This window comes from Homarus americanus, unplaced genomic scaffold (genome assembly GCF_018991925.1).
Source record: "Homarus americanus isolate GMGI-L3 unplaced genomic scaffold, GMGI_Hamer_2.0 scaffold40856, whole genome shotgun sequence".
Taxonomy (NCBI): Eukaryota; Metazoa; Arthropoda; class Malacostraca; order Decapoda; family Nephropidae; genus Homarus; species Homarus americanus.
In genome coordinates, this window is record NW_024734615.1 from 3,324,376 (window position 1) to 3,352,016 (window position 27,641).

At 42.6% G+C, this 27,641-nt stretch overlaps 1 protein-coding gene and 1 non-coding gene across 2 annotated transcripts in view; both read left to right on the forward strand.

The window, feature by feature from the left end:
- Window positions 1-27,641, forward strand: part of LOC121870318 (lachesin-like) — a 162,994-nt gene that overhangs the window by 17,557 nt on the left and 117,796 nt on the right. The window lies entirely within an intron of this gene.
- Window positions 3,912-3,995, forward strand: Trnal-uaa. The gene has a single exon. It is a non-coding gene; the product is annotated as a tRNA-Leu (tRNA).

The following is a 27,641-nucleotide window of genomic DNA, read 5'->3' on the forward strand; positions in this document are numbered from 1 at the left end:
CGAGTAAATATTTCCCTTGTGTAGATAACAAAAAGAGGCGAAGAGGAAACACAAATTATCCAGACTCTTACAAAAAAAAACGTCAATTTTTTATTTATTTTTTTTTTTTTTTTAGGGAATCTGCCATTTGTTGTATCTTCACTTCACGCGTCTCGATGAATATAAAAACTCATACTTGTTGGTGAGTCTTGACTATGTTACCTTGTTAGTGAGTTAGATTGTTTTTATTATTACTGAAATGTTTTGTGATGGAGAATCAATAGAGTCTTTAGATAGCTGAGGAAACATGATAGTGATTAGTGATGGTTGTTTTAGTGTGTGTCTGTCTGTCTGTCTGTCTGTCTGCCTGTCTGTCTGTCTGCCTGTCTGTGTTTTGCGCGCGCTTTTCTTAGAACTCGACCTTTTCCACCATCGTAGTCGGAAGTTCAGTACATTTAACCAAAAGACATTATGTACAGACCCTCTTAAAAGATGTACTCGGGACACTTAGGTCAAGAACGCGTTCAGGTGTCGGTCTGTGCTCTGGGGTGTGCCTTGAAGACCGAGGCGGAGTGGTGTTAAGTAATACAGGTGTTCTTACCTCCAACCTCTCCATGATAGATCACAGTGTCAGGACAGGACTTAGACTCTATCGGGGACGTGGTGAAGTAATCCGAATAATTCACACACACACAAACACACTTGAACAGTATCTGAAGGAGAGTGTGTGTCTGTTATCTCAGTAGTGTAGAGAGCCAAGTACTTTGAGTTTCCATGAGTTAATAAGACTTTTTTTTTCTGTTGGTGAGTATTACTCCCTTTTACCTTCCTCCCATCTATAACAAAACAAAAGTCTAACTCAAATTTATTCCCAAACACCAAACGCTATCGATCATCTCCCTCATACTTCACATCACAGCAGAGTTTTCGGTTGACAGCAAAATATAATTACCTATAATCCGTGAGCTTACGAGAACTATCCAATAATGGTGGGCGTTCATTAGAAAGGTAATCCCCCTGACTGAGGCAGACAGAGGGCGGTCCACAGATCACACACAACCTGCAGTGGTAATATCGCGGCCGAGTTGAGGCGAGGTAATGCTAGTTACTCAAGCCGACGGGATGACGTGAGTAGGGCGATCAGTGCCATCTGTGTGTGTAAATAATAGTCCTCAGCACAAGTCAAGAACAACATGATCTGAGATAACTTACAGATTAGCTCCCAGCTTATTTAACCTGAGGATTAAACTTCCTAACGTTACTTGGAGGAGATAGTTTAGGTTAGGTTAGGTTAGGTTAGGTTAGCGTTAGGGTGTTTAATCATCAGGTGAAACAATCTGGGAGGGAGGCTAATTTCTAGATGATCCGGACTTAGAATACCCAAACTTGGCATACAGTATATCAACAGTACAACCTCTAGAGAGTAACTTTAGGGTCAAAGGTTCAGAGGTCAGTGTCCCAGTTCACACCTCACGAGTGGCAGTTTGTTTAAGTTAGTGCGTATGTGGCTGGCCATGTCTGCCCCACATCCAAGGTTGTGGCACTCCTAACTGTGTGTCTAACGTGTATTTTATTATAATATATTGATACTAATAAAACCGCATCACCAACTGTACATCACAATAACGAGAGTAATAAGAATTTCAATATAATTAAAACGTTACAAAAAATAATAATAACTAACCTACACTCGAGGTAGGAAACCATTTCAGTCTGTTTGTGCTTTTTTTCATAAGTTTGTCCTTCAACCTTTAACCTCTTGACCGAGAAAGCATAGCAGCTCGAGTGGTTGTCATGGTGAATGGAAATGACACGTTTGAACAATGAAGCTCTTGTTGTCCCTGTGTGTTGTGAACTATGATACTGCCAACACTGACCAGTCTACTCACCCGATACAACCTCGTGTGTTATCACTGCTCAGTCTCTCGTGTGTTGGCACTGCTCAGTCTCTCGGGTGTTGGCACTGCTCAGTCTCCCGTGTGTTGGCAATGCTCAGTCTCTCTTGTGTTGGCACTGCTCAGTCTCTCTTGTGTTGGCACTGCTCAGTCTCTCTTGTGTTGGCACTGCTCAGTCTCTCTTGTGTTGGCACTGCTCAGTCTCTCTTGTGTTGGCACTGCTCAGTCTCTCTTGTGTTGGCACTGCTCAGTCTCTCTTGTGTTGGCACTGCTCTCTTCAGTCGTATACAAAACATCACTTTACTGAAAGCTCTAAAGTCGAACGGAAATTAAAGAAAACATTTCAAAAGCTGTACTGCAGGCTTGGAGAGGCTTATCACTCGATTCTTATATACCAGTATATATATATATATATATATATATATATATATATATATATATATATATATATATATATATATATATATATATATATATATATATATATATATATATATATACTGTATATATATACTTCATCTGAGTAACCCTGGTGATTGTATTAACTTTACGGCTTGGTGATCTGATACTCCTCCTGCGTGATAGCTGAGGTAGGTTGAGCCTCTCTCGTCTTGATGGTAGTGAGGGAGATTTTTACCGTGGTTCCCGAGATGGAGGGACGCGAGGAACTCCATCATCTCTGCTCCTCCCCCTCCTCCCCCTGTGGTCCATCCCCGGTGTATTCCAATCTTCCCATCGGTTTGTGGTTGCAGTCGGTGGAAAGGTAGAACGCACGCACGCACACACACACACACACACACATACACACACACACACAGTTACGTCACGGTCCTCCACAACGAGGTCTGTACTTACAAGCATCAGTGAGTTTGGTTTTAATTATGTAAATGTAACTATAGTGAGTCCCAACACCGGGCGTAATAGAGTGATGTTACCACCAGGCCAGTATAGGTGTCCCTGGCCAGTGTTTAGGTCACAGTAGGTCACTCAATAACACACTTGTGAACGATAATTTGTTTCACACAGTTGTTGTAATTGTTCCTCTATGACCTCCACGTTATCTACTGTACACTGATGTAACACGTCGTTCAGGATGATGTGTTCAGCTGTAGTAACCAGACTCTGATGACACGAGAGACTAAAATGGTCTGTCTTAGGTGGTAAGGATTCCGGTGTAGTATGGAACACTTGCTGGGGAACTAGAGTGAGTTATATTCCAGAGTCTCTTCAGAAACAACTACAATATTATGTCTATCAAACTGTTATATAAGTTCACTAATTAACAATGACCCTCAAGTGTTAAAAGCGGAACTAGAGAAACCTTTTTTACCTGTTGTTGTTCTGTAAGACTGCCAGCTGGTGTCATCGTCTTGCTGTTGATGTTACCTGATAAGCAGAAAGAAAAGGGTATTGTATTTATTGTCAACCCATTATGACACGGTAAGGCGACTCAGTAATGAATCAAAATAATTATATACGCTACACCTATCCCCCACCAGACAGCTTGGAGTGAGGGTCTATACACCTAATTATACAAAAGAGTCTAATAAACACACACATACCGACAACCCCAATGTTATAATGACCCTTCCAAAACAAACTCTTTAACCTAGAGTTTAATTACATCGTAAGTAGCTGGTTCTTGATGAGGTAAATGTTGAGTGCGAGTAGTGTGGCTCCTCTCCCCTTCCCTCCCTTCCCCTCCCTTCTCCCCTTCCCTCCCCTCCCCTTACACACACACACCAGAATTAGGATCTCTTTTTGCTCCTTAGTATTATTGCTACACGCTGTCCTCCTCTGCCCTAATTACCTTACCATGTGGAACTTGTGTTGTGATAGTGACGGCCTTGACCACCATCAGGCTACACTAAGGGCAAGGCGATGTAGGAAAGAAGCAAGTCAGCTGATTAATTAAGCTTTAGAGTGAGTACATTGCTGAGGAATGGTGTGGTTAATATTCATGTTGCGTCTTAAGAGGCCTGACGCAACTATTCCACGCTGGTTACTTGTGAGTGGTAGGTGGTTGAACTAGGGATAGTCAGGTTGGCCGAGTGGTCTAAGGCGCCAGACTTAAGCTCTGGTACTCGTATGAGTGCGTGGGTTCGAACCCCACACCTGACAGACGCATTAATTGATTTTGGCGACCTGTGGTGTAATGGTCAGCATGCTTGCCTCGCAAGCGAGGGGAACCGGGTTCGATCCCCGGGCAGGGTGAAACTATGGGCAAGTTTCTTTACACCATTTGCCTCTATCTACCCAGCGAAATTGGGGACCTGGATGTTAATCGTTTTGCGGATCATATTCCGGGATAATGGTTAGCCAGTGCAGTTGGCGAGTTGTCCGATCTTTTTGGATTATTCCTTGACACTGGGTCAAGCAGCTAGTTAGCTCAGGGTGTGGTTGTTGTGTTGGCGACAGCTTCTACACCTTAAACAAATTCACGCCTAGGTGGCCCTTGGGCCGGCCATCCTCGTTACATGAGGGGCAACCATTATTATTATTATTATTATTATTATTATTATTATTATTATTGTGATAAACAAAGAGACAGACAAACAGACAGGTATTCGCCAAAATATATATCAATAGAATTTAAAATATCAAACCAAAGTTCAAGTTATGCAAATCTGATATTTACTTTACTGGTATCTCATGAACGGTATATAGTATAGATGAAATGACTCTGAATCTTGGTATGAAACTGTAGGTGGTCGATCATCACTTTATCCGTCCATTACGTAACTTAGGAAAATATTCCAGTCTGTGACAAGAATAATTGTACAGAAATAATGGATGAAAAGTGGCTGTGGATACTTACCAAAAATATTGACCACGTGTAAGTGGAGTAAATGAGTTCCTTTAGCCTGAGAACCCGTTTAAGCTCCAAATGTATGAGAGTAATATTATACAACTGAATCCTAACTTAATGTCACCTTAACTAACCTAACTTAACCTAATAGCATGACCTAGTGTAGCCTAAACTGACCTGAAATTAAATGATCCTCACTATTATATTTTAATCTAACCTGATTTGATTACACATAACACAAGCCATCTATCACCTAATCTAATCTAACGTAATCTAATCTAAGCTGAACTAATCTGATATTAACTTATTGTAACTTAACCTAACCTAAGTCAACGTCACTCCTTTAATTTGAACTTAATCTTTTATTTTATAGCTAACTTGACTACCCACACATTAAACTACCTGAATTAATTTAACCTAACCTAACCTAACATAACCTAACCTAACATAACCTAACCTAATCTAACCTAAGAGGGTGTCAGGACCCCACAGGAAACAGAGCTCGTAAGATGTTGTCCACTTAATGTACTGGATAGTGGGATTTCGCCCAGTGGGACATTGTCTGGGGGAATTTTCCCTCAGTGGGGAGGTTACAGCCTGTTCTCGCTCCCGGAGTGTCCATTACAGCTGGTGAAGGTGATAGCTGGTGGCGGTACGAACCATCTGTGTACACCATCAGGTAGGTTCGTTGAGGCCAGAAGACACACCTGAAGGAGGAAATTTTTAACTTATTGTGTGTAGTGTGTTACTGATAGTGTATCTTAGACTCTTGAACACAAAAGTTTTCGATAGCGTTAGTGACTGAGTGGCGGTGTGTTCTGTTAGTTATTGACACACACACACATACACAAGTGTGCGTGCGCCTTTTTACACCGTGGATGTAGTGGTCACCTCTGGTGGTGAAGCTTCACACTAACAAAAGCAGCAGTAGTGTCCTCTGGTGGTGAAGATCCACACTAGCAGCAGCAGCAGCAGCATCGATAAAAGATGCCCCTTCACCGCTCTCTCGTCCCATCACAGTAAATAAGAGGAACTTGAGCGGGAGACAAATACCGCGGGGGCTATTTGCATCTTTTAGAGATACCTATGAGCATAATTTCATTTTTATGTGACATGTTCTATTACGGGGTGTCCATTCTCCCCGAGGAGGAGGGAAGTAAACAGGAGGTGGTTTGATAATACTCACTACAGTTCTGCTCTCGAGTGCTTGGTAACCTTCAAACACGGGCGAAGGTGATAGTCTATTTTCTCTAGGTAGTAAACTTGGGTAAAACTTTGCAACACACTGGCCAGCGACGCCTCCGAAGACTTCTACTTGAATATTGACTCACTCTGTCAACACTTATCACTGATACTTACAAAATGGGATAATACGATACTTAACTACTTAAATATTGTCCATCCATATTCCTCTTCTAGACGAATACTAGTGAATATTTCATCAGATGTTTCCCCCATATATTCGGAGAGTCCTTGGCTTATCTTACGGGGTGGAACGAAACATTGTGGCATTGAACTTAACGTTGTGGTCCTCTCAGCCACACATTTACCACTCAATGTCGCCTGATGATTGGTGACCCGTCGACTAGAAACACACACACACACACACACTTTTTCTTCAATTATTTATTCATTACATTATATAGTTAATATATCCTACTGCATTGTGACTGTTTATTGTACGTATTGGGTAGTGTCCGTGGAGGCTCAATGCTCGTGTTGGCTCAGTGTCCGTAGTGGTTCAGTGTCCGTGGTGGTTCAGTGTCCGTGGTGGCTCAGTGTCTGTGGTGGTTCAATATCCGTAGTGGCTCAGCGTCCGTGGTGGTTCAGCGTCCGTGGTGGTTCAGCGTCCGTGGTGGTTCAGCGTCCGCGGTGGTTCAGCGTCCGTGATGACCACCTGCATCACCTGATTGAAAATTGATGGATGAAGAAAAATGAGGTGGATGTTTTGGCCTATTTGATATTGATGAAAATTAGGGGTTAATTCTCTCTCTCTCTCTCTCTCAATTCCTCCCCATTCACTTTCTTTTTCTTCCCTCACCTTCACCACCACCCACACACCTTCACCACCCACACACCATCTCCATCCACCTTCACCACTCACACACCTTCATCACCACCCACACACCTTCTCCACCACCCACACACCATCACCACCACCCACACACCACGTTCACCACCCACACACAATCACCCACACACCTTTACCACCCACCACCCACACACCATTACCACCCACACACCATTACCACCCACACACCTTCACCACACCACCACACACCATTACCACCCACACACCACTTACCACACATACACACCACCCACACACCATTACCACCCACACACATCACCACCACACACCATCACCACCACACACCACCACCCACACACCATCACTCTACACACCACCATCCACACACCACTACCCACACACCATCACCCACACACCATCACCCACCCACCTATCATACCCATCACTATCATCCATCTTTGATTTATTCTCCTGAAGAAATGTGATCGGCAGAAGAAAAAAAAACTGATAAAAGGGAAGAAAGGGAAAAAAAAAGAGATGGGAAATATTATGAAGAAAGGAAGATATGGTTTTCTTTCTCTGTGCGTTATCGTGGTGGGGTCGTGTTAGTCCGGGAGATACTGGTCACGGGGGCTGTAAACATATTTTTACGACGCAAGTTTGTCTGCACCCCCTAAGAACTATGTGACGGGGAGGAATGGTAGAGGGAGGGAAGGAGGGAGGGAAGGAATAGTAGAGGGAGGGAAGGAGGGAGGGAAGGAAAGATTGAGGGGCGGGGGAGGAGGGAGGGAGGAATAGTAGAGGGTAGAGAGGGAAGGTAGAGGGAGAAGGAAAGGGGTGGTAGAGGGAAGAAGGGAGGGAGGTAGAAAGGAGGAATGAGTGGAGGAGGGAGGGAGGTATGTAGGGAGGGTGGGAGGGAGGGTAGATAGAAGGAGAATAGAGAGGAGGAGGAAGGGAGGGTGGATAGAGGGAGGATGGGGGGAAGGTAAAGAGAGGAAAAGGAAGGGGGAGAAAGGAACAAAGCACGGATAAGTAGGCTTCATACGACAGCCTTCTTAAACAATTAATTTCTTAATCTCTGAAGCCATAATCTCAACACAGGTAAATAAGTAATTAACCTATAGTATAAATAAGGTTACCTAATAATATACCTGTGGGATAATATCATGAATTTGATTAAATAAAACTTAATTAATAAAGGTAATAAAATTGTCTTGCGAAAACTAAGAGCAATGAGGTGTACAGGTGGACGTCTTGGCTGGATCAATAAAGTAAGGTTATATTAGATTTTACTCAGTTGATGTCTATAAGGGATGGATGCCAGTTCGATATATATATTATGCAAGGTAAATAAAGTTGTATGATAAAGCTTGTAAAATTTAAGGCTAAAAATTTGTTGTATGTTGATGTCTATTAAAAGTTTTTTAATGAGCAGAGCAACCTTCTTTGTGTAGGCTGCAGCTGCGACACACACACACACACACACGCGCGCACGCACACGCACACACACACACACGCACACACACACACACGCGCACACACACACACACACACACACACACACACACACACACACACACACACACACACACACACGTTTTTTTATTTACTTCACAGATAAAAGACGTTTATTTTAAAAGTTATTCATAAATGTGAAACTAAATGAAAATTAAAAGAATACATATAACTATTTATTTTCAAGTTATTCATAAATGATAAAAAAAATGAAATCAGATTGACACGTAAAAATATCCTGCAAAAAAAAAATTATTACTTTTTACGAAGAGTGACATAACAACATGGCAGAGAGGCAACGTGACGTAACACAATATCACATTCTTAAACACAGACCAAACTTCTTGTAATTCTCCATGAAACATTAAGACAACAGATGATTCTCTATGAAAATATTAAATAACTCCAAACGATAAGATAACGAGCATCTTACAAGTGAGTCCTTCAAAATTCTCAATATACATTACTGTAAATCGCGTAACACACCCAACTAAATTAAAGCGTTTCGTTTGTGTTATTATTATTGATCTGTGACGTGAGATAAAACTATACTCTGAGTCGTAATGGTGACGAATCTTTCAACAATACCATGACATCATTACCACGTCATCATAACATGAATGACACTTGTATGGTGGATGAATTAACGAATGATTTCATAAACTGTTGCGTAAAGTCGAATCTAGGTTAGGTTAGGTTAGATTAGGTTAGATTAGGTTAGATTAGGTTAGATTAAGTTAGGTTTTGTTACCTTTACAATGTTTAATCAAGTCAACTACCTGTAAGCTGGGGGGGGGGGCGAATCTTCAGGTGATATAAATACGATTAACATTGACACCATAATTGTTAAACGGGAACTGTCAGCCAATATAGACAGTTGTTGGGACAGATGAAGCCAACACAGCTATCAGAATAGATGAAAGAGGAAGACAAAGGTAATTCTTAAGGGTGATGCTTCGAGAGAGAGAGAGAGAGAGAGAGAGAGAGAGAGAGAGAGAGAGAGAGAGAGAGAGAGAGAGAGAGAGAGAGAGAGAGAGAGAGAGAGACAGACACAAGGGCAGGCTGTCAATAAAAGTTAATATCTTAAGCTCTTTAACCGTTGACCGCTTTTAAGAGTATACATATATACATCCATATACATCCATATACATACATAAATACTGTATATAGATATAAACCTGCACTTAAGAGTTATGGACTAATTGAATGAGTGTTTTATAATGATACAACAATTATCATCTACGTCAGCTGAAGGTTTAAAATGCGGTGTAAAGGTTGTGCTGTGCTGTGCTGTGTTGTATTGTGTTGTGCTGTGCTGTGCTGTGTTGTGTTGTGCTGTGTTGTGTTGTACTGTACTGTGTTGTGTTGTGCTGTGCTGTGCTGTGTTGTGTTGTGCTGTGTTGTGTTGTGTTGTGCTGCTGTGCTGTGCTGTGCTGTGTTGTGCTGTGTTGTGCTGTGTTGTGCTGTGTGTTGTGTTGTGCTGTGCTGTGCTGTGCTGTGTTGTGTTGTGTGCTGTGCTGTGCTGTGTGCTGTGCTGTGTTGTGGTGCTTTTTGTCCTCCTGTCATGTTATTCTAGCTAGAGCCCGCAGCACTCATGTTTCCTCACCCCCTGCTCCTCCCACACTTCTCCTCCTTCACTTCCTGGTCCTCCCACACCCTCCTCACCTCCTGCTCCTCCCACGCCCCTCCCCACCCCTGCCCTCCCCACAACGCACCTCCCTCACTTCCTGGTCCCTCCCACACCCTCCTCCTCCTCCTTCACTTCCTGGTCCTCCCACACCCTCCCTCACCTGCCTCCCACGCCCTCCTCACCTCCCCAAGGCTCCCCACACCCACCTCTCTCACCTCCTGCTCCTCCACGCCTCCTCACCTGTCGCTCCTCCCCCACACCCTCCTCTCCCCCACTCCTGGTCCTCCCACACCCTCCTCCTTCACCTCCTGGTCCCTCCCACACCCTCCTCACCTCCTACTCCTCCCACACCTCCTCTCACCTCCTGCTCCTTCCACGCCCTCCCCTCACCTGCTGCTCCTCCCACACCCTCCTCCCCACACCCTCCCTCCCCTCACTCCTCTGCTCCTCCCACCCTCCCCTCACCCTCCTGCCCTCCCACCCACCTCTCTCACCTCCTCCTGTTCCTCACACACCCTCCTCCCTCACTCCTGCTCCTCCCACACCCCTCCTCACCCCTGGCCTCCTCCCACACCCTCCTCACCTCCTGCTCCTCCCACATCTCTCCTCACCTCCTGCTCCTTCCATTGTCCTCCTTCCCTCACTTCCTGCTCCCCCCTCACGCCCTCCAACACCAGAGGGTCCTCGCCATGGTAGAAACACCAACACTACGTCCTCCTCAAAATTATATTACGCCTCTTTTTGTCTCTCTCCTCCGCCAGGCATTGCAATTGCTAGGAAATGGTAGTAGTTTGTTTTTCCTTTTATGGACAACTTCGGCAAAACGTTTTCAGTTGTTGGTATAATATGCAGTTCTTTTTTGTGCTGCGCCATTGTGGGGGTTATTTGGTTATTTAATGGTGTTGCTTACAAGAAATTATAATGGGGGATAAAATGTTTGTTTGTTTTTTAAAGATCACCGCTGGGAGTGTGTGTAAAATGGGTGAAAAAAAATATATATTTCTTGATTCTGCTTTTATATCTTTTTTTTCTCGTTTTATTGTTTTTCTGTATATATTCCGCTTTCTTTATTTTATTTTATTTCTCATTTATTTTGCAGTTCAATTTTACTCGTACTTCTATGGATGGATAAATGAGTAAATTTTGAAGAGGTGTGTGTGTGTGTGTGTGTGTGTGTGTGTGTGTGTGTCTCGTAGAAATTATTCACAAAATTATTAAAAAGGTTAAGAACAATAGAAAATATATTATAATAGTTGTAGTATTAACAGTAGTCGTCTGATTCATAAGTACACTATACATACATGCATACACTCATCCATACATACATACATACATACATACATACATACATACATACATACATACATACATACATACATACATACATACATACATACATATGAATATCTAGGATAAATGTAAATAAATATAAATAATCTATGAACGTATGGACCAAGAAACTATTCAAAAAGACATTTAATTAACGAGCGAAACAGGTAATTGAAGGTAAATGGTATATCCAGGGGTATTATCCAGTATTACTCTCACTTCAGGATAAATGTCTCTCTGGATAGATGGAAAAATTATATCGTGTATCTAGAATTTCACAACTGCCACTGTGTAATCGGATGAGGTATCGACATGCACACGAAATATTCATTGCAGCAGCACGGATTACTGTACAATATGCAAAGCTGTTACCGGATACCAGAACACTCTTAACGTTGACGGGAGGAGGGAAGGGGGGAATCTTTCTCAAGTAAACACATGAAAACCTGGAGAAATACATCACTGAAGGAGGAATTTTAATCCTCACCTAAAAAAAGACGAAAGGCAAGATTCACCTTTTTATCTATCAAAATGTAAACAATCTTGGGCTAATGTTACTATATATGACTACTATTACTACTACTGCTACTACTACTACTACTACTACTACTACTACTACTACTACTACTACTACTACTACTACTACTACTACTACTACTACTACTGAGGATACTTCGGGTTGAGGTGGTCAAGATGGGTGGTATCATGAGCTGCAGTATACATGAATCTCCTCCTCCTCCACACACACACACACACACACACACACACACACACACACATATAGGTCCCCAAGTATCGGTCCCCAAGTTTAGGTCCCCAAGTTTAGGTCCCCAAATTTAGGTCCACAAGTACAACATTTATAAACACGACTGAATAAATTAATCACATACATTGTTGTCCCTCACATGAAATAGACCGGATTTATATATATATCTATACTTTTTTTTAAGGTATTATTAATGTACGTTCGTAAATTTTCACGTTGCTCTTTTATCCTCAGCATTAGAGAAGTTTACAGCCTGGCAGGTTATTAAGGCTCATTAACCTCCATCATTAACCCCAGCAGAAAATTCCATTATTTTTATTTAGTCGTTATGAAGGTGGAAAAAAAAAACGTTCAGTGACCTCTCATCCATCCCTTGTAGATGCCCTATATTACCTCAAGGGTGGAGGGTGAGGTGAGGGACGGGTGAGAGAGGAGGTTGGGAGTTGGTAGGAAAGGGGAAGGTGGAGAGAGGTGGGAGGGGGAAGGGGTGGAGGAGGGGGTGGGGAGGGTGGAAGGGATGGTGGTAGGTAGAGGGCTGGGGAGTGGGAAAAGGTTAGGGTGGGAACGGGGAAGAGGGAGAGGAGTTACCTGTCCAACCTGTATATTTTATGGTTCATTTTCCTCTGGTTTTATTTAATTACAGAGACCGTGTGAAATAAAATATTTTTTCCCTTGACTATTCGTTATTTCTGTATATAAAACTCATGGGCTTCTAAAATTATTATGATTCTCTCATTTTTATTATTTTTTCTTTACTGCATTTTCTCTTGTATATCGCTGACCATGAATAATTTACCTTTAGTCTCAGCTTCAAGATGCCATAGGAAGCTTCAAAGGGCTTCACCTGGTCACCTCTCTCATAGGTACACAGAGACGAGTATTAGTGAGTTGTTTAGCGTCTAACTCCCCCGCTTAGTTCACGTGTGAGTAAGGGTTTTAAGTGACTGTTCTTTAAGAGTTGTAGCCGTAATAACTAGCTCTCTATTTGTCTTGGTCATTCAGTTGCTCACTAAATCACTCACTCGCTCACTCACTAAATCATTCACTCACTCACTCACTTTTAAGTTCGTGCATTCTCATTCAGCTGAAAGTTGAAGTCTCACACAACCACCATAGTAAATGTATACCACAGGAAGGATTTAATACGCAGGAAGGTTACCAGAAGGAAGTGAGTTTCAGACACTCCACAATGTAGCAGTTATGGTAAAGGCTTTATGAATGACGCCTGGTGCCTGGCTACTGACCTTAACCCAGGATACAGCGAGATTTAAACCGTAAACATGTACAGTATAATATCAAGGCCATTTTCTAGGCATTTGCTGAATAACTTAGATAATGACAACAAAATCGAAGCCTAGTTAAAGTCCTTTACTAAACTACTGGAATCTAAACTTTCCGATTATTTATCAACAATTACAGTACATGAGCTGTGAACTAAACAACCTGTCATTGTTGACAGCTTGGCCGCTCCCGAGTCTGCAGGGAATGAATAATTCAAGCGATTACCGCGCTAACCTAAAACAAAATATTCGAGCTATAAATGAGAAATACAAGTTGTATGGACGTACGACGCCTGATTACAACTGATGTCAATAACGTAGGTGGGAGAATAAGGGGTCGTCTATTTAACCTAGTAAACTTGTGTCATCTAAAAGGCAAATACATTGAAGTAAAATAGGAATCTTACGGAACTTCACTCTGATTTTATAGCAGGAAGGAGGAGCACTGAGAGCTGTGCGAGGCTGTGTACTAAGGTAATTTGAGGATTTTTTGTCTTCATATTTCAGAACCATTACAGCGGCCAACAGGGAAACAGTAGAGTTCATGTTTGCCTTCTTTGACTTATACAATTTACGGGCGTGAGTGCCTGAGGAGTCATTGTTGTGGTAGCAAGTTATACTGTATGTAGTTAAGGATGACTGAGTGTAGAGTCACAGTAAAAGGTCATGTCACTCCTCCGCCCCATCCCTGAGGGTCATGAACCTGTGACTCCGAGACATCATATGACAGACTGAGTCATCTATGGCCTTAACGATGTGTGAAGTCTCGGATTCACAGTTTAATGAGTCTCAGGTCGGAGGAATGACAGGACTTTTCCGTGACTGTACATAGGGAGGATTCCATGTACAGGTTCATCTGTTTATGGCAGATCGTGGCAGGTCCCGACAATATCAAGTGCCAGGACTGTCTCTAGGAGGAAGGATATTTAGTCAGGTAGGGACGACGTAATGGTGAGGGTTGGGGATCTGTAGGAGGAGGTTTTGGGACAAGCCAAGATGTAACGAGAGTCGAATCGCTCACAAAGCTTACATGTAGTGCGGCCAAGCTGAGGATTGCCCATGTACTGCCAAAGGTAACTGTAGCCCAAGGGCAATCTTGTAAACACAATCTAATCAGACTGAGCCATGAGCTGATACTCTCTTTAATGGCGGTTGTTATCTCCATTTACTACGTCACAGTAGCGTATAGTGTGTTGTGTGGCAGGGTAGTGGGATAACCTGAGACTCGGGTGTGGAAGGACTGATGAGGTCGGGTAGAAGTTGCCTCAAACATTCCGACGACTCACGCCCACCACCATGACGGCGAAGAACAATGAAACTGTCAGACTGATGCGTCATATTTCATTCTTTACGTCGGACTTTCAATCTATATAAGACAAAGTCCTCCAAAAGTATAGAGGAAGTAACTAAAGTTAAGGAAGAAAGTCTCATACAGCCTCAGAGTCTGTGACCAGCATCCATACAGATCAAAGACAAAGATCAACACGGGGAAGATATTACTTGTCCTGACTCTCTCTAGCTAATAACGCTAAGAGGTTTCAAGGACTTTGGTCAGTGTTGGTAGAGTACTAAATTATCTACAGAATTGTATTTTTTTTCTGGTGTAAATAATGGCGTCTAATATATTATATGTTGTGTTGTCATTGATCTCTCTCTCTCTCTCTCTCTCTCTCTCTCTCTCTCGTAGTAGTAGTAGTAGTAGTAGTCGTAGTAGTATTATAGTAGTAGTAGCAGTAGTAATAGTAGTAGTGTTAGTAGTAGTAGTTGTTGTTGTAGTAGTAGAAGTAATGACAAACACTGAATTAATTGTAACAGCCTAAGGTCAAGTTTAGTTAAGACATACATATTTCAAAGGGACTTTCGATAAGTACCCTGTAATTGAATAAGTCATTACAGAAGATTACTTGTCTGTATTGAGAACTTTGATCTTTTGTAACCTTCACCTGTACGTCAACCTCAGCCTTCACATCCACCAACAGTAAGCATAAGGGTCTTGATTTAGATGGATAGACAGGTAATTTATTCCGTCAAATCGTAATAACTTATATATCGATACCTGTGATAATGTCGTCTTATTAATATTCGTAAGTACACTGAATCGTCTCTGTGAGTTAGAAGTTTATTCTCTCAGAAAAAAATTAGAAAACATTGATGCCAGTATTGATCTACCATCCACTAATCCTTGTAACAAAAATCCGTGGAACGAAAAACTGGATTAATCTAAACACTTTAAAAAAAATCACACTGACAATTGAACCTTGTCATTGAAGCTGTCATTTCAGGGGGTTCATTTTATCACAATAGTGGTTTTGGAGCCTTGTTTATGTTCAGGATGTGTATGAGGGGGCCATGCGTTGGGGGCCATGCGTAGGGGAGCCATGCATAGGGGGCCATGCGTAGGGGAGCCATGTATAGGGGGCCATGCGTAGAGGGCCATGTATAGAGGGCCATGCGTAGGGGGGGCCATGTGTAGGGGAGGACAAATTAGAAGTCTCGTGCCAACTTTTGCTCTGTGAGACGACCCATAAGTAATGTTTACGGGCCAGCTTATAACTTCAGAGTTGGCTACAAGATAATAATGTTTGAGCCCGTAGACACACTGTTATCGTCTCCTGTACACACATACACACTATTATCGTCTCCTTTACACACACTATGATCGTCTCCTGTACACACTTACACATATACATTGCACAAACAAGAATCACCTATCGTAAACCATTGTAATTGTATTCATAATCATCAAAGTTATTCTTTTTTTTTTCATTAATTTTCATGTAACAAAACATTTTCTTTTCTTGTTTTCCAGTTCTTCATTGTTCCCTCCCACCAACCTTAAAAACAATAACAAAAACAAAAGAAAAAGACCTAAAAACAAAAGAGATTCACTGATATAGACTTCACCACGATGGATCTCCTTCACTGAATAAGTAAACAGTCGCTTGATCCTTCATAGAGAGAAAAGGGAAATTATTCATTATGATTATTAGTGAAAATACAGGAAAGAAAAAACTACCGGAGGAAAAAAAATACCGGAGGAAAAATATTTGCTTTTACTTATGAAGATTGAACCTCCATCTACACACGCATGTTAAATAACTCTCTCTCTGTAACCCTTTCATCTTCCTTTCATCTCTTTTAACTATGCCTCCTTCCTTGTCTCCTCCTCACCCTTTCTTCCTTTCTTTTAGCTCTGATTTTCCTTCTCCTCCCTCCACCTCCCCCCATGCTTTTTAAGTCTATCTCCCTTCCCTCTCTCTTTCCCTCCTCCCCTCCTCTCCTCCCTCCTTCCTTTCCTCTCTTTAACTCCGTCTTCCTTCCATCCCTCCATTCCTCCTTCTCTTTCCCTCCATTCTTCCCTTCCCTTTATTCATCCTTCGATCATTCCCTTTCTTTCTTTAGCTCTGCCTTCCCTCCTGCCCTCCTTCCTTCCCTCCTTCCTTCCCTCCTTCCCTCCCTCCATATATCCTGTCTCCCTTCCCATCCCTCACTCAAAGGACAACAGGGTATGAAATAGGCCGTAACAGCTAATCTATCACGCTGTGTATACATCATGGTAACAGATGGCGAGGTGTGCACACATCCTGCTACTGTTAAACGTATTTACTGTTTGAGCCGTTGAACCTATATGCTTTTGTACTGTTGAATGTATCGTGTATTTTCTGTTGGTTACTGTTGAATTAATACGCTAATCTACTGTTGATTTTGGATGCCATTGTATCGATGGATATAATTGCTTTTTACAGCTGTATTTGTAGACTCTTTTACCGTTGATATGATACGTTAGTTCTGTTGAATGCGTTTCCTGTTTAACCTTGGAATGTAGTTACGTTTTAGTGCAGTTGAGTATAAACAGTGATGCTATGTAGCCTATTTCCTGTTTTACCGTTGATTGTACGTTTATATAAGCTTAGGTACCGTGGGGCTACATACTGTACTGCTTATCGTTCTACCTCTGAATAAGTACACAGTGATTGTTAAACACACACACACACACACACACACGCACACACACACACACACACCCCAGCCTCTCCTTCCCCCTTCTCCTCCCTCCCCCTTTTTCCCCTCTTCCCTCCCCCCTCCCCTTCCATACACAGTATATCTGAGTTGAACATACAACTCTTTCCACAAAAAGAACAAACATATAAATATACCTTATACTCCCACTACGACGGTATTGTGAATAATCGCCTACGTCTGTCTGTTTGTCTGTCTGTCTATCTTGAACAGGGTCCCCTGTGTGTGTGTGTGTGTGTGTGTGTGTGTGTGTGTGTGTGTGTGTGTGTGTGTGTGTGTGAGGAAGAAAGGATGGGGTGCTGGAGAGAGGAGGGGAAGGAAGGAGAGGAGGGTAATATTGAGGTGATCGAGGGGAGACAAAGGTGGTAGGGGAGACGAGGGAAAGAAGGAAGGGAATTGACCTTGGGGAGGGAAGGAAGCAGGGAGGGAGAGTTGGGCGAGGAGAGGGACCGAGGGAGTTGATCGAAGGAAGGAAGGAAGAATGAAATTGATTGGGGGAAGGAAGGAAGAGAGGGGGAGAGTTGGAAGAGGGGAAGGAAGGAAGAAAGGAAGGAATGAAGAGAGGGAGGAAAGTACGGAAGGAATGAAGGGAAGGGAAGAAGAGAAAGAATTGATCAAGGTAGAGGAAGAGATATTAGGGGGAGAGCTAGAGGAGAAAGGAGAGGAGAGGAGAGAGGAGAAAGGAGAAGAAGAGAAAAGAGAGGAGAGAATGACCAGTAGGGAGATAACTGGCCCAGGTCAGGTGTATTACTGCTCACCTGATAGACGAGAACCATTACCAACTTTTACAAGGGATCAATTAACCTAGTCACTGGGGGGGGGGGAAAGGTCAGGTGAAATTAGTCCCAGTTTATGTCAGGTGACCCACGTGTAATGGTTGAAGATAACTATAACTTAATGAGATCACAGGTTCTCCTATATTACCTGAACGGCGGCTAAATCTTTTTTTTTTTTTGCGAAATTTAGTTTTTGTTCATTTTTGTTCGTGTTGTTGTTGTTATTGTTGTTGTTCTTCTTCAGCACAGGATGGAAGTTTCTTGTGATTTCTAATGGAAGAGATGTTGCTAATTGAAAGATGGGGGAGGGTGGTGGGGGGGGTGGGGGGTGGGAGGGGGTTCGGCTCACCTGAAGATAAGCCTTTAGATTATTTCACCTTAAGATTAACCTTCCTAATGCTTTAATTTAACCTAACCTACACTAACCTAACCTAACCCCATTCAAGGTAGCATAAGGTTGTTTAATCTCTCGAAATATGTTGTGTTTTGTGACTAACTACCCCTCCTAATAGAAAGACTTAATTGCCTGGTTATTCACCCCTAAGTAATTATCCTGGGCTTTTCCTGTTCCAAACGTGTAAGAACTTTTTCCGGTTATTTGTCTCCTATAATTGCACTACTGTACTATGGGAGTCTAATACCTGTACAGAACTCGTAGACGTCACGAGATACCTAGAGGTTTATACATCAGAGTTTACCTGGAGTCATAATTAAGAAAGAAACTCGCAAAATAATATATATTTTTACCTCCATCAGTGAATAAATTAGAATAATAAATTGGTAATAATTATTTTTGTGATATTCTTATTATTACTTCTTCCTGATCCTCCTCCTCCTCCTCCTCTTATTCTTCTTCCTCTTCTTCTTCCTCTATCTCCACTCCCCCTTCTCTCTTCCCATCCAGCGTTTAACTATGTCCTTTTGTCCTACCATCTGCCTCTCTCTCTCTCTCTCTCTCTCTCTCTCTCTCTCTCTCTCTCTCTCTTTCTTCCTCGTTCTCCTCCCCCTCAAATCTACAACTATTTCATCATCTCTCTCTCTCTCTCTCATTTCCTCTTCACTTTAGACTCTCTTCTACCCATCATTCATCAGTCTACCCTTCTCACTCTTTCTTAGTCATCAATTCTCTCTTAACCCTCCCTCCCCTTCCCCCCACCATTATCTCATTCTCTCTATCTCATTAGTTATCATTCTACCCCTCTCTTCTTTATTCTGTCAACTTCCCTTCTTCCCTACTATGTCCATTATCATCGCCCTATTTCTCTCCTATATTTATCATTTATCCTCCCCCCCCTCCCTTCCTTCACCGACTGTTGAACTCTTTACCTCACACCACCATCATCGCTTTTCTCTCTATCCCACATTTATCATTCTATCCTTCTTCCCCTCCTTCATCACCTACCCTTCGTCCCCGCTACGTCTACCATCATCGCCTCCTTTCATCTTACCTTTTCAATCAGTGTCCCATTTGCAGTTCTTGCTATGGTGTGTGTGTGTGTGTGTGTGTGTGTGTGTGTGTGTGTGTGTGTGTGTGTGTGTGTGTGTGTGTGTGTGTCTCATGATTCACATACATGTTTGTAAGTGAGTGTATGTATGTAATTGCCATAGAAAAACTCACTCTTCCTAAGTTTGCCATAACTCACGTGTTTTGTGGTTGCCATAGTGGGCGTGTGGTTACCATAATGGGCGTATCGTTGCCATAGTGGACGTGTGGTTGCCATTACTCACTGTTCAGTCCTCAAAATCTTAATACTAAACACTTAAAGGGGCGTGTGCCAGGCCTCCTCCTCTTCACTGTGGGCGTGTGAGTGTCGTCTAATGGGCGGCGTCCCCACCCTGCCTGATGCTGAGTGTGGGTGGTAGGAAGAGAGCAGGAAGAAGAGAAAGGGGTGATGTTTGGTGTGTGGGTAGTAGAAGGAGAAGGAAGGGAGTAGGAAAGTGATGTAGTGTGTGTAGTGAACGAGAAGAGGGAGGGAGAGAGAGAGAGAGAGAGAGAGAGAGAGAGAGAGAGAGAGAGAGAGAGAGAGAGAGAGAGAGAGAGAGAGAGAGTTGCGTTGTGTATGTTGAGGGAGAAGAAGGGAAGGATTGTTGTGTTGTATGTTTGTGTCCGTGAGAGGAAATGTGTGTGTATGTGTGTGTGTGTGTGTGTGTGTGTGTGTGTGTGTGTGTGTGTGTGTGTGTGTGTGTGTGTGTGTGTGTGTGTGTGTGTGTGTGTGTGTAATACCGTGGGTTGCAGTGTTGGCGTTAGTAGTCCAGATCACCTGAACCTGTGAATAAAAAACTCACCAGATAATTTTGTGCCGTGTTTAGAGTTTAATAAAGCGACGGAGGGAGGTGTGAGAGAGAGAGAGAGTGAGGGAGGGAGGGACGGAGGGAGGGAGGATGGGCCTGTGTGTGTGCGGGAGGGAGGGAGAGGGAGGAAACAGACAGACAGGCAGAGACAGCTAGACAGACAGATAAAGAGAGAGAGAGAGAGAGAGAGAGAGAGAGAGAGAGAGAGAGAGAGAGAGAGAGAGAATGAATACTGGTACTCCTCCTTCATGGCTTCGTACTAAATCTCTCAGAACTATTATTTATTTTAATTTTTTGTACATCTTGGGTGAGGGAGAAAAGAGTTCCATCAGTACTCCTGTTGGTGATGGAGGAAGGAGAGGGTCACCTTCCCTAGCTCAGGAAAAAAACAGTTATAGGGGGTGTTGGTGGAGGATTGAGATCTTTGTTGTTGTTTCCTGTATCTTGAATTCAGAGGGAGGACTAGGAGGAAGAGGAGGGAGAGGAGGAGGAGGAAGGAGGAGGCAGGAGGGGTAGAAAGAAGACGGGATAGAGGTAGAGAGGGAGGAAGAGGAAGAGAAGACGGACGAGGGAAAGGAAGAAAAGGAGGACGAGGAAGGGGAGGATGAGAAGGAGGATGAGGAAGAGGAGGAGGAGGATAAGAATGAGGAAGAGGAAGAGAAAGGGGACAAGGGAGAGAAGGAGGACAAGGAAGAGATGGAGAAGGAGAACGAGATGGGTAATTCTTCCGATCTTTCACACGACTGGCTGTCCTCTTCCTCCATAGAGTTTGTTTTGCTTTGTTTTTCTATTCTGCTTTCAGTGGGAATCTCTCTCTCTCTCTCTCTCTCTCTCTCTCTCTCTCTCTCTCTCTCTAACAATAAACTTCTAAATAAACATCAACGCACCACAATAAAAACCAAGATATAAGACAAAATAAAAAAAAAACACCGAAACATCAGAATAAACATCGAGACATTATATTTAAAACACACACTCAAAGCAGTAAGCGTCCACACACACAGACCTCTCCCCCATACCTAACCTAACCTAACCTAACCTTCCCATATTTACATCATCAGCTAATAATGGTAAGTCACTATGATGAATCCTTAACATCGCTTTAGTGTTAATACCTTCTGGCCACCACTGACGATGTGAATAAGACTTGTTAGTTACGTCAGAATACCAACAAGAGAATGTGTTTGGATACGCTTTAACGTTACAATACATCCGATTAACGTACAGGATTTCAAGAACGCATCGTGTACGTTAAGCGAATTACTGGTTATATTGTGACTCTTGGAATATAGACGAGAGGTTTTTCAACGTTGACCTTTTAACTAATTGCTTAGTTAAAGGTCAACAACCAAAAAAAATAAGTAGGTCTGAGATTAAGGTAAGGGTCGATAATCAAACTCATACTGATATAAATTGCTCTCTTGTAATGGCACTTAATGTTTTGTAGATTGTCTGGTGTCCAATTTTCTTATTAAGTTTAGATAAGTTTAGAAAAGATTGAAAGACTCCTACGTCAAAGAGATGGTTTTCTTTTATCTCTGGATTTTTTTTTTTTTTGGTGGTCTGAGGTAGAGAAAGAGAGAGAGATAGAGAGAGAAAGTGAGAGAGAGGACTTGTTTCACGCTCAATATCATGCGTCATGCCATCTCTCACTTCGCCGCGTCATTATTACAAGTGGCTTCGTCTGCGTGGTGGTGGTGGTGGTGGTAATCTTGATAATAGTGGTAGTGGTGGTTGTACTAGTGAAGCCTCATGATAATTATGGTGATAGTGGTTGGAGTATCAGCGTAGGTGATGGTGCTGGTAGTGACGACAAGCTAATAGAAATTGTGGTTGATGGTGTTTGGTGGTGGTAGTGGTAGCTATAGTTGTATTAACGTAAGATATGATTACAATAAGAACAACAACAAACTACTTGAGATGGTAGTTAATGATGGTAATTAAGATAAATATTTATAAGCGTTGATGGAAGTAAAAAAAAAAAGAAAGATTAACTGAACAACTTACGTATCATCTCACCTGTGGATGATTAATACAGGTATACATCCCTCACCTGGAAATGACTAATCAGTGTATTATACTCCTCTTTGACACACCTCCTCCCCTCACTCGTGAATCATGCCGTGGAGGGACGCCTTCTATTCACGTTCCTTACTATCCTGTCTAAACAACCTCACTATTAGCAATATAAAATTTTTTCTTTAAATGACTTTAGTTTTTCTTTTGTGGTTGATTGACATTTCTGATCGGTGAATTGGCAGGAAGATAAACAAACTATCAATATACACTCAGTACACTAATTAAGTTTTATCTCTCTCTCTCTCTCTCTCTCTCTCTCTCTCTCTCTCTCTCTCTCTCTCTCTCTACTCTTAACACAGCAAAACCCATTCAGCACAACAGGTATTGTAAACAGAGTACATGATATGCTTGTATTACTTCCCTACCTTAAAAAAAAAGGAGAATTCGACAAAAAAACTCAACAACAGTCTGTAAGCTGAACGAGTCCGCCTCACTAGGGCGTTATTCTCCCTTTATAGCGCAAGTACCGGACAGAAATCTGGAAATTAAAACCTTGGGCGGTGGCAGCGTGTAGGAGGGTGAGGGGAGGGTAGGATGTGGTAGTGGTGACAGGGTCAGGGAGGTTGGTGATGGGATGGGGGTGGTGGTGGTGGTGATGATGGTGCAGGGGTGATGGGATGGGGTGGTGGTGGTGGTGGTGGATGGTGCAGGGGGTGATGGGATGGGGTGGTTCTGGTGGTGGTGATGGTGGGTTGGTGTAGGAGGTGAAGATAATGGTGGTTGTGGTGGTGGTGGTGGTGGATAAAGGTAGTGATGAATAGAGGGGGGGGGGGGGTAGAGATTGTGGTGGTAGTGGTGGTATTGATGTTGGTACACGACAGTAATTGGTGGTGTGTGATGAAAAAGTGATGATGAAAGTGGTGAAAGGCGGTGGATAATTTTCGACAATAATGGATGGTGAATGTGACAGGCAACGGTGGATAGTGGTGGACGGTGGATAGTGGTTGAGGTTAGATACTAGTGGATGGTGGTGGATTACGACGGTCTATTACTGTGACTCTTATTGGTTTTCTCTGGACCCCTTGTTTATCTTATCTCTCCCATTCCTAGTCTTCTCAATTTTATCTGTCTCTTCTGTTTCCTGTATCTCCAGTTATCGTCCTCCACGTCTCATATCTTTTCCATCTCTCTCTCTCTCTCTTTTCATTTTGTCTCTTTTCCTCTCCTCCCTATCATCACTCCTGATTTTCCCTTTTCCTCCCCTTCCCTCTTCTCTCCTTCCTTCTTCCTCCTGTTTTTTTTCCTTCTCGTCCTGTGCTTCCCTCCTCCTTTTCTTCCCTCCTCCTTATCTTTCTTCCTTCTGTTCTTCCCTCTTCCTTTTCTTCCCCCCTCTCCTCCTTTTCTTCCCCCTTCCTCTTCCCTTCTGCTACTCTTCCTTCCTCTTCCCCCTTCTCTTTCCTCCTCCTACAATACGTAAACGACACCAATTAGAAAATCGTATACAATAAAATTAAATCATATATATTTATACCTATAATGAAAAAAGTCATTAGAAGTAAAAAAAAAACACAATTTCCTTAGTTACAGTAGAACCACCTTAGATATACACAAAATATACACTGAATATACATTATACACCTGTAGTCTAACTAAAACGTATATTCTAGATACCAGAAATATAGTCACATAGGCTAATTAAATCTATCTCCTATAATAGATATTCTTAAATAAACCTGTAAGTCAGTCCCTAAGCTTTTTTATCGGTAGAACCTACTTTACCGGGACTCTACATTCCCGGGACTCTATATTACCGGGACTGTATATTACCGGGACTGTATATTACCGGGATTCTACACTACCGGTACTGTAAGGTTAGGAACCCATTCACAGTTGGGGTGGACTGGGTGTACTGTACCTGAGATGTGAACCAGCGACCCTTTCAGCAGTAGGTGGTGAGTGCTGCATCCACTCGACCTCAGCATCTAACAGTCACCATAGTTTTAAGGAGTGATGAGAGATTTAGTGGAGGTAGTAAGTGATTTCTCAGCTGTCAGGGTTTTTCTGGGATCCTGTTTTTAAGATGTAATGTATTAGTTAATTCTCGTATAAAATTACGTCGAAAAAGAGCTGTAAAAATCAAACTATGACATGTAATTACTGTATATTGAAGCTAGTTTCCTCACCTTGGTAATTACGTCACGACACACCTGAGTGGTAGGAGCTTGCTTGTTGTTTTCCCGCGTTTTTTATGGATTTTTCGCTAAAACTCTGTCATAAGGTTTTTTTTTTTTTTTTTTTTTTTAATTACCGACATAACATTGGAAAATTATATGAAACTAGAGTTGACGTTTAACCATTTCACTACAGGGACGCCACTTGTAATTTTGCATTTGTTTAACACCAGACGATTTTATTCACAGAGGGGACCCCGTATACACGAGTGGTTAAAGTCATTCTTAAGAACCAATAGAGAACACTCGAGTCTCACTCAACCACTAAGTCTCTCCACTTAGTCTTTGGTAAACATGGTACCCAATAACAGTTGTCGTAGGTACAGAATAAAGACGAGAACGATGGAGAAACACGAGTGGGAAGAAGAGAGAGAGAGGGAGAGGGAGAGAGAGAGAGAAAGGAAGATGATAAAGCAACACAATGACAAGGAATAAGTAATACAAAAAATAATGACCCCAAGATGAATATGGAGATAGAGAGAAAACAAATGAAGGTGGTAAGAGGGTGAGAATACAAAGGAATGAACGAATATAATGCAATAGAATGACTCAAGGATTTAACACCAAGATATGATATTGAAATAAACTTAAAGAGGGAGACAGATAGATAAAGACAATTTGAAAGAAAGAGTAAAATAATAACCGCACAAAACAAAAGACTGTCGGCAACATTCCTTAAAAAAAATGAACATCGGATGGTCTATGGATGCTTCAATACTCAATGGTTACAATGTTATCTTCCTCCCCCCCTCACGCCTTCCATCACCTACCGACCTACCCCCACCGTCAACCTCCTTACCCCCCCTCCCCTCACCCTTTCCTCCTCCTCTCCCCCTCTCTTCCTACTCCTTAACAAGAAGTACCAGTGATGAATGTCCTGGTGGCCGGGAGAAGGAGTAAAGGAGGTTTTACTGGCTGGTCATGTCAAGGGCAGGATCTGGCTTCTTCTCTGGCTCCTCCTTTGACTCTGACTCTTCCTCCTCTTCCTCTGGCTCCTCCTCCTCCTCCTCCTCTGACTCTTCCTTCTCCTCCTCTGGCTCCTCCTCCTCCTCTTCCACCAGTTGTTGTAATGATCAAAGTTTACGTTTTATATATTAACTGTAATTTTGGGGGGAGGTGTTTTAAACCAGCCTCTGTACTTGAGTTCAGCACAGGTAGTTTATTGACCTTTGTCTTACTTTATACTGCTATGAATCCAAGACACCGTCCACCTTTAACGCTGACATTCATTCTCTGCTCTACAAGTTGAGTTTCATGAAGCTCTACACAGTTCTCATGATGGATGTCCAAGTAATCGAGGCTAAGAACCAATGACCCATAACTCATGTAGGATTTCTAAGTCACTAGGATGGCTGACGGCGGCCCTCAGTACAACCCCTGAGGCTGGTAGTGGCCCTTATGGTGGTAGTTTGTACTCGGGTGATGTCAAGGAAATGATTGGGACTTCCAAGTGATATTATAGTCACATGTTACTAAATGAATCAGTCTGTCACTTTCGTCTCTCACTTAAAGAAACGGAAGACGTACAGTAGATAAACTCTTCATCACACGCCAAAATCGATTTATAGATATAGATATTGATATAGATAGATAGATAGATAGATGAGAGAGAGAGAGAGAGAGAGAGAGAGAAGCCACATCCTACGTGGCCGGAACACAAGGCCTGATTAGAGATCCTCACTGTGGGATTATTGGTTGATTAGTTCACCTGTGATGGAGAGGTGTACGTGGTGCTCCCCCTTCTCCCCCTACCCCATCTTCCCCTCCCCTTACCCCCTCCCCTTTCCTTTCCCACCCTCTTCCCTTCCCCCTTCCCACCCCCTCTCCTCCCCCTCCCTCCACACCTCCCCTACCCTCCCTTCCCCTTCCCTCCCTCTCCCCCTACCCCTCCCATCCCCCTTCCCCAACCCCTATCACGGACGCTCACCCCCCCCTGTCCTTGGTATAGGCATTCGCTCTACCTCCTTTCCCATTAGCTTAGGATAGGAGTTAGGATAAAATTAATTATACGTGTGACATCAAATATGACGAGATAGACTCCTTCACCTGTGTAACTCAACCTGTCTGCCAGCTTTATCTCCTCTCTACTTCCTCCCTCTTTCCCTCCCTCCTCCCTGCCTCCTTTCCTCCCCCTCTTTCCCCCATCGCCTTCCCTCATCCACCCGACAACGTTCACACAACTCAGATCAATGTTGTGTGGGCGAGAATAGAGATTAACCTCACCGGAACTTCATAATGCTGTTCACTTGGTTAACTATGGATGTATTCCGTGTGAACTTGTATATTTTTTTTGTTTTATTTGTGATTATGTAAAAGAAGTGTTTGCGTTTGTCTTTACTTGTTTGTTGGAACGTGTGTGTGTGTGTGTGTGTGTGCTGTCGTAATCACTGGTAGTGTAAGGAGGATGTTGGTGGTATAGTATTGTGCGATATATCGTGTTGTATACTTGTTATAAATCCAAAGTACATAAAGTATTATAGTTGCGGATATATTACAATACTTTCAGTGTCATACTCGTCTAAATAAGGTTATACATTTGTTCAATCATTCACTCATACACAAGCTTATACCTTCCTCATGTGTTATATCAGTTTTATTAATGTGAATATAATTATGTTTTTTGTGCTTTTTGTTGATGTCATACACACACACACACACACACACACACACACCAGACACGATCTAGCTATGTTCTAGATAAACAACAGGGAATATACAACAGTGATCTAGATGACGTGAACTTTACTAGACAACCAAGAACAAGATCAGGGTAAAGTATATTCAGGGTAAACTAACTATAATACAGGTATATCTTCAAGGTTAAATTACGACCATGAACATATTAACCTGACATACACATCCACGGACAGGCGAGGCGAGGTGAAGTGAACGGTCTTGGCTTCCTGGCGGTGGTGGCGAAACCATACAGCCTCGCCCCCTCACTCTACGACCACCAAAGGAGCTCATAAGATAACCCGAGATGACGGCCCCTCTGGGTGTGTGTTTAAGTTTGTATGTGTATGTTTGCAGGTACGGACTGTGTTTGGGTGAGTGGGAAGGCTGTGGGC